The sequence below is a fragment of the Podarcis tiliguerta genome (assembly GCF_965153285.1).
Source record: "Podarcis tiliguerta genome assembly, chromosome: 10".
In the NCBI taxonomy this organism is placed as follows: domain Eukaryota; kingdom Metazoa; phylum Chordata; class Lepidosauria; order Squamata; family Lacertidae; genus Podarcis; species Podarcis tiliguerta.
Window position 1 is genome coordinate 69,604,942 of NC_139543.1, and position 14,608 is coordinate 69,619,549.

General features: G+C 45.5%; 1 protein-coding gene and 2 long non-coding RNA genes across 14 annotated transcripts in view; 2 read left to right on the plus strand and 1 right to left on the minus strand.

Moving 5' to 3' along the window:
• The window catches only part of NRF1 (nuclear respiratory factor 1), an 88,819-nt gene extending 78,101 nt beyond the window's left edge, over window positions 1-10,718 (minus strand). For all 12 annotated transcript variants that reach the window (XM_083402216.1, XM_083402211.1, XM_083402205.1 and 9 more), the window contains exon 1: window positions 9,565-10,718. The gene's annotated coding sequence lies outside the window, so the exon portion shown is untranslated. The remainder of the gene's footprint in view (window positions 1-9,564) is intronic.
• LOC310659301 overlaps window positions 1-14,608 on the plus strand; it is a 327,135-nt gene that overhangs the window by 57,981 nt on the left and 254,546 nt on the right. The window lies entirely within an intron of this gene.
• Window positions 1-14,608, plus strand: part of LOC310659292 — a 269,655-nt gene that overhangs the window by 44,855 nt on the left and 210,192 nt on the right. The gene's annotated exons all lie outside the window — the stretch shown is intronic.

Here is a 14,608-nt window from a genome sequence, read left to right on the forward strand (position 1 = left end):
AAACAAACCAGTAACCAGGATTGGGGCAACGGTCCCTTCTGTGTGCACTGCCTGCCTAGAAACCTCTCCCCAAAATATCACACCTACAGGACTGACATTTTCAAAGCACAGTCCTTGCTAGCAGCATATTTTAAAAGAAGATAGTCACAGTCTTGAAAAAGAAGAAAAAACAGTCTGGGCTGCTAGCGAAAAGGAGAGGGGCATACAAAGCAGCTCTTTGTTTTAAGTAAGTTAACAGCAAAATGGCTGTTGGATTTTGGCACCGGAGAAAATTCTCATTAGCAAGCGCTCTGAGCTGCTTGCCTGAAGACAGGTCTTGATACAGGGCAGCCGTGGAATTTAAAACAATTGTCACCCCTCAAAGAGAAAGGCGGCCGCATATTATGTACTTGCATGTACCAGCTGAACAAGCGACGAACGCTGAAAGAGCAGGGCACTGGGTGAAAGGAGCCCCAACACACACAAACACCCTGCCGTCCTTTATCAGGCACTGATCTCTGACTTTGCAAGGATGAGGTTTCTGTAGGAAGTGGGACTGATCCCAGAAGTGCAGCTGGGAAGGCTCAAGAGAGCCCAACCAAAGGCTCAAGAAAAAAGAACTGCCTTCCATTAATTCCTCCTCCAAAAATAAACAGGAGCAGGTTGTGGTTCATCTTCTTGCTAACACGCTTCCAGAGTACAGGGGCCAGCACTGAGGAGGCCCTGAGATCTGTCCGCTTCTTTGCTATCTGATCTCATCTCTTATAAGGATGATACCATAGCCAGAACCCAGGAAGGGTGAAATGGAGACTGATGATCCTGAGAGGTGTTGGGCTCAGGCCGTTTCCAGTTGAACACAAGGCAAAGACAGATGATCTGTACTTGGACATGGAAGTAGTTGTCAGACATCATTGTCAGACAGAACTCCTCTATGACATTTATGGTTCTTACACATAATAATAAAAATAATAATTTTTATTTATACCCCACCCTCCCCAGCCAAAGCCGGCCTCAGGGCAGCTAACACCAGTAAAATTACAGTAAAAACATAATAGGGGAAAAAACACGATTTAAAATGCAGGTTAAAATGCATTTTAAAATGCAGCCTCATTTTAAAAGTAGCCCATAGATCAAAACCATAAGGGGAAGGAAATATAAGGGTCAGACTGAGTCCAGACCAAAGGCCAGGCGGAACAGCTCCGTCTTGCAGGCCCTGCGGAAAGATGTCAAATCTTGCAGGTCCCTAGTCTCTTGTGACAGAGCATTCCACAAAGTCGGGGCACCTGGACACAAGGTTTGTTAAGTCTTTCACAGATTTCATGGATTTGCAGGACAGGGAGCCTCTCTGTCAGTCACAGTGCAAAAGAGTAGCCCAGCTCTTCCAGATTCATAGCTCCTTTACATGTTCAGGGTTATATCCAAAGTAGTGCTAAGTAACCACTCCTCAAGGATTTCCAGTTGTGCAATCCAGTTGTCCCCCCCCCTGCCCTCCTCAAATCTGCTCGGGGGGGGGGGGTTGGTTGGTGGGGGGGACCCAGAACAGATTTAGGGGATGAGGGAGGGAGAAGTCCTGCTGCAAAAGCATAAATCCTTGCATTGACAGATGGGTCCTTAGCATTATGTTGGTGGCAAGACCATAAGGAGCTGTGACTCTTAAGGGGTTGCAACAATGACTGCTTAAGACGTAAAGTGGGAATGAACTTAGGCTGCAATCGTATGAAACCTCACTGAACTCAGTGGTGACTCGTACATTGGTAAAGGCTTGAAATATATATTTAAAGAAAATGTTTAAAAATACATTTGTCAAAAAACCAGAAGCCTTTTTACTAGGTATTATAGGTGAAGAGTTCCCAAGAGAAAAAACTTTTTATGTATGCAACAACAGCAGCAGGAATGCTCCTAGCCCAGAAGTGGAAGGAAGGAGAACAAAAGAATGGCAGATGGAACTAATGGAATATGTGGAAATGGCAAAACTGATGGGGAAGATCCGAAACCAGGTATTTTCTAAAGACTAGAGTAAATTTGTAATTTACTTAAAAGACCACTGTAAAAAGTTAAAATCTTTGGCAGGGATGTAAAGACACTCATAATGTGGAATTTTTTAATGGTAAATTATAGTTATAGAATAGATAGATAATGGTAAAAGATACAGTAAATTTAATCTTAAAGATGGAACCCATCGTTTTGTTTTATAATTTTTTTCTTCAAAAACTTAATGAAAATTTATGTGTGTGTTTTTTTATGTATGCAACAACAGCAGCAAGAATACTTATCGCGAAGTATTGGAAGACACAAGATCTACCCACCCGGGAAGAATGGCAGATGAAGTTGATGGGCTATATGGAACTGGCGGAAATGACTGGCAGAATCCGAGACCAGGGAGAAGAGTTGGTGGAAGAAGACTGGAAAAAGTTTAAAGACTATTTACAGAAATACTGTAAAATTAATGAATGTTAGAAGAATGTTGGAATGAAGTTATATGGCTTTAGTAGGAATGTTATAAGGATTTAAGTATAAATAGATTAATAGAATATTAAAGGAAAAAATAAGGTTAGAATGTGTTAAGATAATTATAGGATAGAAAACAGAGGAAGATGGAAAGGAATTGCTGAAACAATTGATAGAAGTGGAATACAAAAAGGGAGGTGTGAGGAGGTCGGTGAAATAAGTGAATGAAAGATAAGATATTGAAATTGTTTGAGGTGTTTTAAACTGTTCTTGTTTGGTTTTGTTAGTTTAATGTGTTAGTGATATGTAGTGTTTTTGTACTGTATTGCATTGGGTTTGTGTGGTTTTTTTGTGGTTTTTTGTTTTGTAGTGTTTAAATTGTTGGAAAAGTAATAAATATTATTTTCCCCCCCCAAAAAAAAGAAAATTTATGTGTGTGTGTAAAATATGTATAAATGTGTACTAACCCTTGAATAGACACACACACAAGGCTAGCCTGTAGGTCCTTAGCCACATACTGGGGGTGGGGTGAACCCACTGAACCCCTGTAAACTCAACACATCTATGGAGGATGTCTGTACCCCTCTACTCTAAGCTAGAGAGCAACATGGCATCATAGCAAGCAAGTAAAAAGCACACACACTGGACCTGGACATTACTCAGCCAGTAGGCCCAAAACTATGCCTAAAACTCATTAGTGGGGAAAGCATGTGGAATCAGACCAAGTATGTGACAAGCTGTCATGGCCTATGTTAGCAGTCGGATAAAGCTCAGTGGTGGAAGGTCTCATTTTAAAACATCTGTTGGCAAAGATCTCTGCCTAAGACCCTTGAGCGCTGCTGCCACAGTAGAAAATACTGGGCTAAATAAACCAGTGGTCAGACTATGAATCATACGCCTTCATGTGCAAGTTCAGGAATCCCCGGCAGACTTGGGGGCCTAAGTAACCCCAGAATTCTGTTCCGTTCACAGATTCTTTTACGTGTGCAGCTTGTTGATTTGGGGTGGTCGTGCCCTGTCCTCTGCCAGCCTCATCTTTGTGATGGTGCAAGGGTGAGAGTTTAAAATGCTATGCTGGAACACCACACCCAGGCTTGGGAGACCGGTGCGCCAATGCCACTGGAAACAAGAGTATGACAAAAGTATTACGGGCGGGTGGGGCAACAGTAAGACAAAAGTTAAAAGCAAAAAGCCCCTCTAGCTAACACACTGAATGATATAGACCATAACAGAAGACAGAAGTAGCCAAAGAGATTTAAAGATTAAGACCATGGAAAGAAATTATCTCCGTTTTCTGGAAGCAGGGCCTGCTTATTACAACACTCTCAAAGCTATGGTGAAATCAGGTAAGCAACCCTTTGATTTGTACTGTTAAGTATTTCTTCCCCCCATCCAATGTAACAGAATTATGAACAATAAACGTAACTAATTTTTATCCCACCAGCATCCTTATTTGCTATAGTGGTACCTCTACTTACGAACGTGCCATTTGCACCCCAAAAAGACCGTAAGTAGAGTGACACTACTGCGCGTGCGCGAAAGAGCGCTTCAGTGCATGCACAAAACGCACAGATCGCTTCTGCGCATGCGGTGAAACCTGGAGGTATACACTTGCTGCATTCGCAGCCCAAAAATCCACAACATGAAGCAAACGCAACCAGAGGTATGACTGTACTACTAGAAGACTCTTGCTTTTATCACAAAACATTAATTGGAATTCTAGTGTGGTCAGATACTTCCATTAAATTTTGATTATTTTTCTTAGGCTACATTTCTATTTTCATCCTACTGCCAAGCTCAGAGCATTTCCGTGAAGCGGATTGACCTGAGACTGTGGTCTGGTTCATCTATAACTAAGTTAAGTCAAAACTGAAGTTTAGCAAGAATGAATACGTGTGCCGATATCTGTCCAAGATGAAAAATCGCGGCCACTTCACTCCTCTGCTCTTCCTGATGCTCTACATGGAGCCAAAATATAGTTTGGCTTAGTGATATATGCAAACACAGGCTTATGGTCTGTCTCCTTCCCAATATCTATGTGCTGTGAGAGTGACTTCTTTTGTCTGATCTGAACCTTGAGTGTTCGGGGGATCTGAATGTGTTTCTCTTGCTCTGGCCCAACAGGGTAACAGTCTAGAAATCACAGTGAACTCAGCTAGACTAGTAAAGAAAAAGTGATTTATCAAACACGACTAAACAACTTAACAACAACAAATGCATTGTATATGCAATGTAACATTGTGCCATCAGATGGAGATATGGAGTCCTGTTTTTTCGCTACCTGTTTTCTTCGGTGTGTCTAGATCAGGGGTCAGCAAACTAAGGCCTGGGGGCCGAATCTGGCCCAATCTCCTTCTCAATCCGGCCTGCGGACGGTCCAGGAATCAGTGTGTTTTTACATGAGTAGAATGTGTTCTTTTATTTAAAATGCATCTCTGGGTTATTTGTGGGGCCTGCCTGGTGTTTTTACATGAGTAGAATGTGTCCTTTTATATAAAATGCATCTCTGGGTTATTTGTGGGGCATAGGAATTCATTCAATTTTTTTAATAATAATAATATAATAATAATAATTTATTATTTGTACCCCGCCCATCTGGCTGGGTTTCCCCAGCCACTCTGGGCGGCCTCCAACAAAGATGAAAAATACACTAAAATGTCACATATTAAAAACTTCCCTGAACAGGGCTGCCTTCAGATGTCTTCTGAATGTCAGGTAGTTGTTTATCGCTTTGACATCTGATGGGAGGGCGTTCCACAGGGCGGGTGCCACCACCAAGAAGGCCCTCTGCCTGGTTCCCTGTAACTTGGCCTCTCGCAGTGAGAGAACTGCCAGAAGGCCCTCGGAGCCTTTTTCCAAAATATAGTCCGGTCCCCCACAAGGTCTGAGGGACAGTGGACCAGCCCCCTGCTGAAAAAGTTTGCTGACCCCTGGTCTAGATCAAGCCTGTATCTCTACTGACACAGCATTCACTTTGTGTGTCAAAAACATTTGCTTTAAGTTATGTACATTAACAGTGTAGAGTCATACCTCGGGTTGAATATGCTTCATGCTGAGTGCGTTCAAGTTGCGCTCCGTGGCAAACCGGAAGTAACGGAGCGCGTTACTTCCGGGTCTTGCCGCTTGCGCATACGCTCAAAATGCCGTCACACACATGCGCAGAAGTGGTGAAAAGCATGCGCAGACGTGCAGTCGCTAGTTATGTTTGCTTCTGGATGCAAACGGGGCTCTGGAACGGATCCTGTTCGCATCCTGAGCTACCACTGTATGTGTATTGCATGCACACACCTCTTTCCTTTCTGCAGAAATTTTATCTACACGTTTTAGGTGGGGCGAGAATTTTTTGGCAAAGAACTGAATGATAGCAAGGATATGTGAAAGCATCCTGTGTGGGGATCAAGGCAGTAAGTAGCAGTGAGACTTGCTTTCAGGCAAAATGCTTACAATCCTACTGCATGAGCCAATTTAAAGAAGCGGTTTCAGTTACTTCCTTGTAGGAAATGAGTCTTGTCTGAAGCAAGCCTAAAGAGAAGTGGAGACTGCAGACACAGAAGCTCCACTCCGCTTTGAAATATGAATGCAGCAAAACAAATGCTGACACTTTCAGGAAAGAAAGAGGAAAAGCCCAGGGAGAAATTATCCTTGTGGGATAACAGAAGATGAATTTTCCTGGTTCCAGATAACACTTTCTAAGGGTCCTCTGCATATCAAAGAAAACTATTTAAAAACCAGTTTTACTGCCACTGTTTCCCTCTTGCATAAAAACTGTGGGGAGGCTGCAATTCTAAGAAGGATAAAAATTCTTTGCACCTTGATGCACTGTACGAAGTCGAAGCTGCAAGCAACTGAGCCAGCTTCTCTCTTCTGGTGTAGAGGGCTAGTGCTGGTGTCCCTCCCAATATCTTATGCCCAATGACAGAAATTAGTCAGGCACCATGTGTGTTTTGAGACTGACACAGGTCCTACGATGACCATGTGGGGATCTCTGAATACCAGGCTGGTGACTGGGGAAAGCAAAATGGCACTTAGAGAAAGATCTGAAATCTTTTCCTTGAAGCTTTCATTTGTTTTACTCTGGATTGCTTTATTTGATGTTTCAAAACGTTGCAAACCACTTTGAGAGTTGTTCTTTAAAATATATAAAGTAATATAGAGATGAAATCAATACTATTTGTTTAAAAAAACTTCACTGGGGGGAAAAGGCACCGAGACACTCCACTGTGGCAACCGTAACCCAGGTTTAAGGTGCCACTGGGCAATTAGATTATATATCTGAGTTTCTAACACTGCAAGTTATGCCAGACAAAATGCAATGTTAACATATCCTGTACATATCCTGTATCTAGATTCAGGTAGGTAGCCGTGTTGGTTTCATGCAGTTGAAATAAAATAAATAAATGAAAAATTTTGCCCAGTGGCACCTTAAGAGACCAACTAAGTTTGTTCTGGGTATAAGCTTTCGTGTGCATGCAAACGTCTTCAGATACACTGAAACAGAAGTCCTGTATCTGCACATGTCTCTGGCCTCCAGTACAACATCAGAAAAATTGGTACACAGAGGTTAACTTTCAAACAAACTGCACTACAGCTTCCGCCATACACTTCTTATCCAAGTTGTGTTAAATGCACTAAGTTTTATTCAAACCACTCCCACATAACCATAGGTCTGGGGAAGAAGCCATTCCCTCTCTCTCTCTCCTCCAGTGCCCTTGCAGCCCTGCAGTTCAAAGCCTAGCCTGCATTAGATAAAAGGAACTCCACCACACCCAGTTTCTATTGATATGCAAAGGATAGGCAGTCTGCCACTTCCCCTGACAAGCAGCTCCTCTGCTACAGCAACTTTTGAGCCTTGGCTCATTCCTCCCAACACAGTTTGGGAAGAGGGTTAGTAGACAAAACTTCTACCTCTTCGTACATCACCTGCTTCTGAGACATAGCTAATGTGGGGGTAAAAACCCAACGGCCCCTTCACACATCAAACATCTTGGAAAGAACAAGGAAGGAAGGAAGGAAGGAAGGAAGGAAGGAAGGAAGGAAGGAAGGAAGGAAATCTAGGATGGAATGGAGCACTCCTTTTTGAAAGGCACCTGCAAGACACTAAATGCACAAACTAAAGGCATCTCCAACGCTGTGGTCCAGATCCTAAACTGCAGGGTGCTTAAGGCTGTGCTAGTCCCTGAACATATTGAAAGAACCAGTGAGATATCTGCCTTTTCCTTCAGTGCCTGGCTCCTAATAGGGAAGGGAGTTGGGCAACAACCTTGGCCCTCATTGGTAGAGATGGGGAACCTGTGTCCCTCTAGATTTTGGCCCTCCAACTCTCAGCCAGCATGGTCAATGGGTCAGGGATGATGGGAGTTGTAGTCCAACAACTGTAGGGCCACAGGTTCTCCCTCCCCCACCCTGCTTTTTTGGGGAAGCTACAGCAGCAAGTTGAGCAATGATAGTTTCGCTACAGCTTCCTTAGCACAGCCAATGAGCCATGTGCTTTCTAGCATTCCCTACCAAAGCTCCAAAGACTTCCAAGCCTTAATCCACCCATTTCCAGGAACGAGAGCTGTCTAAAGAATCCATCTCCTCCCTGTCTAAGAATACAGATTTGCTCTCTTGCAAGGATCCTCACCCTGGACGGAGCACTCTGCATTTCTTCAGGCAAACAGGGACTCTTCCTTCCATGACAACCAGTCAAAGGGTACAAGCACACACACCAATTTAGGGACAGGTAAAAACGGCGGGAATAGATTAGGCACCTGCACTATGGTCCCCTTCTGCACTGTCCAAAAGGATTGGGGTGGGTACATTTAAACATTAAAAAGATGCAAGTCTGCATATAACCAGAACCCAGGAGAAATATATTTATTTAACAGAATTTATACACCGTCCAATTGTCAAATTCTCAGTGGTAAACATTCTTTCTTTTACAGAGCATGCAAGGGCCCACCTTTCTCAATGACTGGGGGATCAAGAGCAGTCAGTGGGGGGAAATCAACTTGAGACAGAAGTTTGCACAACAATAGAGATTAGGCTGGGCGCCTATCTCCCCCCCCCCCCCCGCGCCACAAAAAACACCTGGTGACTGCCTCCCTTCTTATCAATAGATTAAATGTATTTATTTAGGGTAAGTTTGCCCCACCTTTCAACTTTAAAATTCCCCTTTGTGCAAGAAGATGAAAATCTTTTTTTTTTTTTAAGTCTCTGGCCTCCAGTAAAGAAAGAAAGAAAAAAAATAAGGGGTGGGGGCAGGCAAATCCTTCAAAGTTACTGCTTTCCAACCAGTACTTTATGCCCCCGCTTTCTCAAAATGGGGAGGTGGACAAAAAAGGAGGTTCCTATTTAAGGGGGAAAGAGCAGGGTGAGGTTGTTCTTGGCTGCTTGGAATTATCCTGGATTTCATTGGGAGGCCGCCCCATCTCCACGTCCCAAATCAAGGAGGATTTGGAAAGAAAGCAGAAGGGGGGGGTTGGAAAGAAAAATAGGAAGACCCCCATATTGACACTGCCCTGAGTCTGTGTATGAGGAGGGGGATTTCCCGAAAAAGGCGCGCGCGTCCCTTTCCCTCCCGCGCCCAGGATTAAGAAAAAAGGGGGGAAATGGAATATAAAGTAGCCGTACAAATCTACCCCAGGAGTCGCGGCCTAGCGCGAAAAGAAGGCGGGAAATAAGTGCAATTAATAATAGTATTAACAACAACAACAACAACACAGCCCCCCCCCCCGAGTTAGGGTCTCTTCTTCCTCTCCCCCCTCATAAAGAGGGTCAAAATAACCTCCTATTTTTTAAAGGGAACCCCCCCCCCTCACGGCCGGCCTAAGTCTCCCTCCTTCCCCTCAGAGGCTCCTCGGGGCCTAGTCAGGCCTCGGCCCGCGGGGGCAAGAGGGGGCGGCGGCGGCGGCGGGCCCGGTGTGAGGGGGGGGGTTGTTCGTGAGGGGGGGTGGGAGCGCGCGCGCGCCCGCGGGGCCTCTGGGTCGGCGGGGGCGGCTGGCGGTCCTTTTCCCCTTCTCCTTCTTCTTCTTCGGAAGAGGAGGAGGAGGAGGCGGAGGGCGAGGAGGTGCGGGGCCCCCGCGTTGCTGCGGCTGCGCCGGGTCTGGCGCGAGGCGAGTGAGGAGCTGCTGGGAGATTGCGCGGTAGGACACTCACCTCAGAGCGGCTGCGCTGCGGCGGGCCTGCGCCGTGGAGGAAGAAGGAGAAGCCAGGCAGGCAGGAGGAGGAGGAGGAGGGCGGCGGCGGGATGTGGCGGCGGCGGCGGAGGCTGCTGCGACTGGGCGCGGGAGACCCGCACACGCGGGAGCGAGGGAAGGAGGGAGGAGGAGGAGGAGGGGAGCGGGCGCGCGCCCCTCCTCGGGCTCGGCTGAGGGGAACAGGCCTAGGCTGGGAGGAGGCCTCGCCACCTCACCTCACGGCTGAGGAGCCGCCGCGACGGCGGGAGCAAAAGCGGGGGAAATAAAGCCGGGAAAGCGGGCGCCTCAGAACGGGCCTAGCTCGGGCGGCACTCGAGTCGGGCGGTGGTGGCAGGAGCAGCACCAGGCCGGAGGGGAGGGGGGAAGGGAGGACGCACGGCGTGAGGGGAGCCGCCGCGCCGCCATGATGGGAAGGGCAACGAGGGTTGGGTTTTCTGTACTTTAATCCTCCTCACGCCGATAGAGAAACGACCGAGGGAAGACGGGGGGAGGCTTTTAATAGGCCTGGAGAGCTGGCGGCGTGGGTCGGAAAGAGGGGCGCGTAGTTTGGGGGGGGGCGGAGAGAGAAAGCAAACGGGCGCCATTTTGGGAAGGTCGGCTCGCAAAAGCGTCCCCGATCCGAGCGGGCTGTGCGGCCGCCATGATGGGAAGGGCGCTAGCCGCTCGGAAGAGAAGGCGGCGCCATGTTGAGGAGGGCGGGGGGGGGGAGGCTCGCCATGTTGGGAAGGTCTTCGGGTGTTCTTTCTGCAATGGGCGCCCGTCGCCATGTTGAGGAGGAGGAGGAGGCGCCCCTTGAAATGAGGGAGGGTGGTGGTGGTGGTAGTGAAGGGAGCGGGGAAGAGCCCGGTGATAAGCAGGGGCATGGGACGTCAAGCATTGGCCAGTTAAAGCGGCACCCTCGTGGCTTTGCAAAACAGGCTCGGGAAGAAATGCAGGCCTCTGCCCCGAAGGGCTTACAATCTGCAGTTCAAGCAATACTGGGCAAAAGATGGCTAATAAGGTGGGGGTGGTTAAAAGGATGGGAGGGCGAGGCCACTTGTCTCCTGGCCTTCGCCTCTGTGCCACCAGCCTTTTTAGAACTTATTTTTTACATTTTTATGTACGGTATAAATAAATACAGTGGTACCTCGCAAGACGAATGCCTCGGAAGACGAAAAACTCGCAAGACAAAAGAGTTTTTTGTTTTCTGAGTTGCTTCACAAGACGGATTTCCCTATGGGCTTGCTTCGCAAGACGAAACGTCTTGCGTCTTTTTTTTAAAACCGCCAATGCATTCCTATGGGAAACCGTCAATACACATTGGTGCTTCGCAAGACGAAAAAATTCACAAGACGAAAAAACTCGCTGAACGAAGTAATTTCATCTTGCGAGGCACCACTGTACATAATGCCAGCTTTGGGCAGCCAACTGCTTTTAACGAGCGGCGTGGTGCTGTGCTGTTTTTATGGTAATTGTATGCATGTTTTAAATATATATATATATTAAATATATGCTTTCGTAGATTTTCACGGGTACAGGAATGCAGGTTTTGGTGTCCTCGGGTGTCTTCCCGTGTAAAAGTTGGGGTGTCTAGGCGACGTTTCGACGAGGTCTCACTCGTCATCTTCAGGCTGGTGCTTTCGGCTTCTTGTTACTGGAACAGAGCAGGATCTCAGTGTTTGAGTTCCTATAAATACTGTTGAGGAGGTGTGGTGTATAGCCTCCAATGTTCTGGGCAGAGAGGAGGTTCCCAGGCTAGTGTGCCTTTTCTTCTTTTGTTCCTTAATTACTTGAGGGATATCTTGAGGGATATCCTCACACATCTCAACAGCCTACACCCCAAAATACAATTCACTATGGAAATAGAAGCCAACAACCAACTTCCCTTCCTTGACGTCCTAATCTACAAAAAACCTGATGGCTCCCTAGGACACACTATCTACCGGAAAAAAACACACACCAACCGCTACTTACATGCACAATCACACCACCACCCTGCACAAATAAACTCCGTAGCCAAGACTCTCATCTCCAGAACCAAACGCCTGGCTGACGAAGACCACTTGACAACTGAGTTACAGAATCTCTCAAATGTGTTAATTGCCAATGGATACCAGCAAAACAGGGTTACGAAGCTAATCCAAAAAGAAACACCCCCCAAAAACCAAGACACAGAAGAAAACAATGGCATAGCCCTCCTTCCGTATATCAAGGGCACTACAGATAAAATTAGCAAAATCCTCCATAAACACAATATCAAAACAGCCTTTTGCACCAACCAAAAAATAGCCAATATCCTCAGAAACCCCAAGGATAAAATTCAGTTGGAAAACCAAGGGGTCTATGAAATACCCTGCAAAGTCTGCCCAGCCACGTACATTGGACAAACAAACAGACGAATAAATGCACGGATCGCAGAACACAAGAATGCCGTCAAAAAAGAAGAAAAAACTTCCTCTCTTTTCCAACACATGAAAGAAACAGGACACGAAATTAATTTTGCAGATTCCAAATTGCTCTTTAACATGGAACATCACCACAAGAGAATAATCATGGAAGCCATCGAGATAGAGAAACACCCTCACAACATGAACAAGCGTGACGACACATCCCGCTTGCCAGACATCTGGAAATTAGCCCTCCCCACAAAATCTGACACCAGATCCAGAGGCACACAGAACGCCATCACCAATCAACCACACCAGACCCAAACCCAGACCCTCTCCACAGATAAATTACAGACACCATCCAGTAGCCAAACCAGGGTGGCACCTCCGGATGCTGCACCCCCCTGCAATCCCTACACAGATCTGGCTGGCACAGGCCACAAAACCACAGCTCGCCCCTATACACGAAGCCAAGCCAGAGCACAACCAAGTGCAGTACAGCCATCTTCTCAGAAAAACTCTTCACAAAGTTCAAGAGTTCAAGACACGAAGGCTTTAGCAACTAATCCACACCTAATGACCCACCTAAGTGGGATTCAGGAAATCACTCAAGAAATCACTCAAGATATCCCTCAAGTAATTAAGGAACAAAAGAAGAAAAGGCACACTAGCCTGGGAACCTCCTCTCTGCCCAGAACATTGGAGGCTATACACCACACCTCCTCAACAGTATTTATAGGAACTCAAACACTGAGATCCTGCTCTGTTCCAGTAACAAGAAGCCGAAAGCACCAGCCTGAAGATGACGAGTGAGACCTCGTCGAAACGTCGCCTAGACACCCCAACTTTTACACGGGAAGACACCCGAGGACACCAAAACCTGCATATTAAATATATATATATATTTATATATAAATTTATATATTAAATATATATATATTTATATTTATATATATATATTATATATATATATATATATATATATATTTAAACCATATATATATATGGTTTAAATTCTATTAATGTTTAATTGTTTTTAATGACGCCCCCATTGTTTTCAGCTATTTTGTCTTTAAGCCACCTTGAGTCCCTGCCACGGAACAAGACGGTGGAATAAATATATAATAATAATAATAATAATACTGGACTGTAGGGTGTGCTGCAAAGCGCTGTGGAACATGCATACACCTGAATTTGCTTGGAGACCCGAATTTGCATCTATTTATATAAAGCAGCACATGTCATTTTATGCAAATTGGGCCACTGAGTCTTTTCAGTTCATAGGAACATCCCTGTGTATTTTCAGCATTACAAAATTATTTCAACTGAAGGTAGCAAAAAATCAATACATAACATTATGGTTGCCAGTTCCAGGTCATACGAAACTGCATCTCACTTTCATATTAGATCACATTTTTTTACCCCATCTTTCCTTCAACGAACTGAGGATGGCATACATGGATTTTGCTGTTTCTTCACTTCACTTTCTTCACTCCTTTCATTCTAACAACAATCCAACAAGGTAGGAGAGACCTGAGATCGCATTTGAAACTTGACTGTCCTCGGGCTTAGGCTGGTACCCTAGCAGTTTGATTATGACTATGTTGCAAGTCTTATACTGTATACTGCTTAGAGATTTTTGAAATATTAAATGGTTCATCAATGCTTATAAATAAATAAATCTTGCATTAAAAGGTGTGTGTGGCTTTTTGCGTCATCCAGCTGTGAAAGACTGTTAACATTCACAGGCTGGCACATCCTTGTTTGCAGGAGTTCTGAAAAACCTCCCACTTGGATGCTGGCGGCAGGGAGACTTACTGGTATCTTGTAATAGCCACCAGGCCATGGCTTTGACAGAATGCAAGACCCTGAGAGTTCCCTGTCACACAATCCAAATATTTGAGTGATGTTTGGAGCTGCCTCCAGGAATGGGTGCATGCAGAGAGAAAGGTGTTATTTCCTAGCATGTGATATGTTGGTGTGTGTATGAAAAACACCCTGGAGGCAGTTTTGCACGTACAAATATGCCAGTGTTCCAGTCTTGGGGGGGGGGGGGGGCGGGACACAAAACATTTCCCTCATTCATTAATTAAAAACTCAGGTTCTCAACAGACTTTATTAAGCATCAAGAATTTGGTTTCTGCAGTTTCTTAAAGCAGATGTACTGATGTAGTGAAATGCAGAGTCTGGCTTACTAAAGATTTTGGTTGTGGTACTGGTGGGTGGATAGTTGATGCCAGGTTTGTTGGTCGCAACAATGCACTGGCGCATGGACTGTGTGTTGCGTACATGTTATATGTGTGTGTAGCAGAAGAGGGTTGCTTCTAGTGCCACCACTACATCCCACCACTGACGTGTTTCTTCCTGATCACATCTAGCTTATACATGGTATCATTCCATCAATGCATTCCCTTGTTAAAAGAGTGATACGTCATCTGGTGGTCCTTGTATCCTGTCAGACCGTAGCTGTCAACTTTTCCCTTTTCTTGCGAGGAATCCTATTCTGAATAAGGGAATTTCACTTTAAAAAGGGAAACGTTGACGGCTATGTTTCAGACTGGCCGTTTGCCTTGCCCAATATATCTTAAGAGTCAGGTGGTAGTTATGCCTAGGCATATTTTTTATTTATTTCACTAC